The following is a 3844-nucleotide window of genomic DNA, read 5'->3' as shown; positions in this document are numbered from 1 at the left end:
CTGCGCAGTGGGCAAGACAACAGACAACCGGAATTCGAGCTTTGACCACTCGCAACGGAGAGCAAACAGGGGCCGTGGGACCCTCCCATCATTTTCAAACTTTTCAGGGCAGACTTCAGCAGGTTTTAACGGTGATAGGTCACGGCACGCAAAGTCAGGTTGGCACATTTCTCTTTCTCTTTTTCGTAATTGTTTGCATTTCTTATTAGTACCTGCCAAAGGCAGAAACTAATAGAATCATGTGGTTCCATATTAGTTACATAATTTAAAAAGTTCATTGACATTGCAAAAGGTTTATTAGTCTCTGGGTTTTAAAAGAAAGAGACTATTGTTTTCATAAAATCATGTGATTTCATATTAGTTACATAATCTAAAAATTTCATTGACATACTAATATTTGCAAAAGGTTTATTAGTCCCCGGCTTTTAAAAGAAAGAGACTATTGTTTTTATAGAATTATGTGGTTCCATATTAGTTACATAATTTAAAAATTTCATTGACATACTAATGTTTGCAAAAGGTTTATTAGTCATTGGCTTTTAAAAGAAAGAGACTATTGTTTTCACTTGAATTATAAACAATTAAAGGTGCTTTCAAACATCCAAAACATTAATATATCCTATGCTCATAGTATTTGAGATGTCAAATTTTGAAATTTATTGAAATTTATGTATTTTTCCTATTGGTCGACTGGTTTTTTGCCAGAAGTTTAATTAGTTTTGTAAATTAAAAATAGGGACTAAAAAGCAAGCAGTGGTGAGTTGTAAAGTTGCCTGGCTTTGTATGCTTCAATATTTATTCTCTTATTCTCATAATAATTAGTATTCAATGCGGCATTAATTTCCTTCGATGGATGCAGCGTTCAATGGTTCGATTAAATATGGAATTGGATTTACTTTACTTGCCTTTCGTTGTTTCTAGAGCAGATGGTGGAGCTTTCTGAATTTGCTAGGGACAGGCAGCAGATCTTCCATGATATGCCTTTTAATCTTGTTTTCTTTACGGTTTATTCGACATCTTTGTACATTTGGTTTAGAAAGAATTTGCCCTAGCTTGGATGCTCTAATTGTTTTCTTTTCTTGGCATCGAGGGAAAATCTAGTGGTGTGTTACTTATTATTCGATTTCTTTTTCCTATCCTTGTTTGGGTCATCGATAAATCATGCTCTCGCAAAAATTTTTGTTGATCATTTGCTCATTCAGTCTTTTGCTGCCTCGTTTAAAGAGCTTTGTAGTTCTCTTTCTACCTGTGGATGGAGATTTTTGCTTAACCTACCAAACGGGAGCGTTTGGCAGGGCACTTTCATTTTTATGGTATTGTGGTCTCCTTAGAAGAGAGTTTTTTAAGCTCGCCTTCTGTAGTATGCACTTCTAATTGGGGGATTGAAGGATATTGGTTTTGCATTTTCGTTTAGGGTGAATTTTTTTTTTATCAATATTGGTTATTAGATAATCTTCTACCTGCCTCTCACTTAGTGTTTGTTCTATTTCCTTGACAAATCTTGTTCTAATCAGGGCCGCAAAGACATCTTGTTTTTAAAACTGGGTCATTGAGGAGTCTTGTCTCTGGAAGTTGTCCCTTTGATAAAATATGTTGTTTTCTGGGTTCTACCTTTTCTTTTGATCTACTTTATAAGGAAATAATGCTATTCTAGTTTGGAAGGTTGAGAAATTTTACTAACTATGGGCATCAAAGAATCCTTTTCTGTTTCGTTTGGGTTTCTGCATCTATTCTGAATGTTCTTGTCTTCACCATCTAGGTTGCCAAGAAACCATGCTCCTTCAAATTTGCTAAATGGGGATTTATGTCTCTGATTTGGGTTTTTAAAACTTCGTGGTGATTGACAATCGCCTATCTACTTGGATTGGGTCATTGCGACTTACTGCGATTTGCTGCTATGTTACATTGAGCCCTTGAGAAACCTCTATTTGAAATTTCAGTTTATGTGAACCTTTCCTGTTTTTCTAATCTTTGCTTTCAATTTGCATTTTTAGTTACCGTGTTTACTGATTTGGTCTTAGAGATTGTCATTCATTCAGTTCAATCGGTGAGAAAACTTACCTGTATATGAAAATACATTTGATTAAATTTGTTATATCAGTTTCTCTTCTGAATTCAGGGATTTATTTGTTGATAAAATTTATGGGTTATTTGTAAAGTTGTGATACTAAAGCTCTTCCTTTAGTTGTTGTTGTGTGGGTTTCATGTTCTTACTCTAATGTTCTGGAAAGTAGTTTGGTATTCTATAAGATTAATTCTAGTCCTCAACAATTTGTTAATTCTCACCAATGTTAGGTCTGCCCTATCTTTGCTCATAAGTGACTTGAAAAATAGAAATACTTTGGCCTATAACCCAAAGTTGATAATCATTGCCTTATAGTTATCTTTTTTCGATAAAGTTGTCTTGTTCTCCACCACACTAGAGAAGATGCCAATGCTGCCAACATATAGACAGTGAAGAGGATGATGAAGGTAAGCTTAAAACATTTGCTTCCTGTGCAATGTTTCCCTCCTTGTCTATCTGCCTCTCTGTCATATAGATACCCTACCACCCACACTGAGAGCACATAAGACACCATTGGGTTCCCTAACAACACAAAATTTTATAGTGTTCGAAAATGACTCAGCCCAAAGAGCTCAAACACAGTTGTAGGATTTAGACACTAGTTTGCTCCAAAAGAGAGTCCTATTACAATGCACCCCAAATATAGAGTCCATTGAAAAGTGTCTGCCATTACTACAAGAAAATACCCACTACACAAAACTAAGCCAACCATTGCAGTTAACAATGGCCTGGCCACTCCAAAGTTTGTGACCAAATAATCAGGAAAAACCCCAACTCCAAAGCGCCCTAAAAATTGGCATACTGATATGAGGGTGACAAATATGGTGATGTGGTGTTGTTCAAATCCCAGTGATGTTGCAACCTGGCCCATGTTGTTCACTTCAACAAACCCTGAGCCTAGAGCTATTGTTGATGTGAAGAATACTAGAAAGAAATTGATGGTGGAGAGTTCTTCCCACACAGAGATATTAATAATAGACTGATCGGATTCTTCATTTGTGATCAAGGGCTCAGATAATATTGAGGTTGAGGTTGAAGCTCTCTCATGGTGGTTTGCTTTCCATGCCACCCATAGTGGGGCTGCCAAAATAACAACTGCAACTGAAAATTCAACTTGATCTACCTGCAAGGCACAAGAAATTTAGTAGACCTTGCTGAAAATTAAAAAAACATGTGCTTACTATACATGTCTTTTGAGATACTTCAACCAATTTTTCTAAAATTAAAAAATTAGACTAATGACAGATTTTGATTGGCAAATTGAGTACATCAAATTCATCTTTTAAGGAGATCCTTACGTACTAGGATTCATCTCAATCTCGCTAATGATTATTAAATTAGAATTATAGCCAGATCTGTTAATAATTATTTATAATTTTCCTTTTAATTTTCTGTTTTCTGATGATGAATGTGAAGTTCAATTCAAAACATATTTTTGGTAGAAAAAAAATCATGCAATCGAAATCATAAGCAAGGCATATTAATCATATTCTATATTACAAAAATGTGCGTCATTTTTCAATTATATTGAACTTTTCTAAGCCATGCTAACGCGATATCCTTGGTTAGAAGGGAATAAATGAGCAACTGTATTTATCTTTAACATTGTGAAGTGCTCTGCTCTTTCAAGTGAGATGCTCATATGATAGTGTTTGGTGTGGGTTATGTGTAATGGAAAAAAACTGAGTAAAGGAAAGGATTCAGTAGTGGCACACACTTAAATCATTGATTTAATGTTTACTATTTTTGATGATAGAATATTAATAATTATGTTTTAAA

General features: G+C 34.8%; 1 pseudogene; it reads right to left on the bottom strand.

The window, feature by feature from the left end:
• Positions 1-2119: 2119 nt before the first annotated feature.
• On the bottom strand, positions 2120-3200 carry LOC149568207 (protein NUCLEAR FUSION DEFECTIVE 4-like; annotated as a pseudogene).
• Between the last annotated feature and the right edge of the window lie 644 nt (positions 3201-3844).

The sequence above is a fragment of the Cupressus sempervirens genome, chromosome 3 (assembly GCF_028749045.1).
Source record: "Cupressus sempervirens isolate cs-2001-9-10 chromosome 3, ASM2874904v1, whole genome shotgun sequence".
NCBI lineage: Eukaryota > Viridiplantae > Streptophyta > Pinopsida > Cupressales > Cupressaceae > Cupressus > Cupressus sempervirens.
Note: the sequence above shows the minus strand (reverse complement) of the source record. Positions and strands in the feature narration are given on the sequence as shown.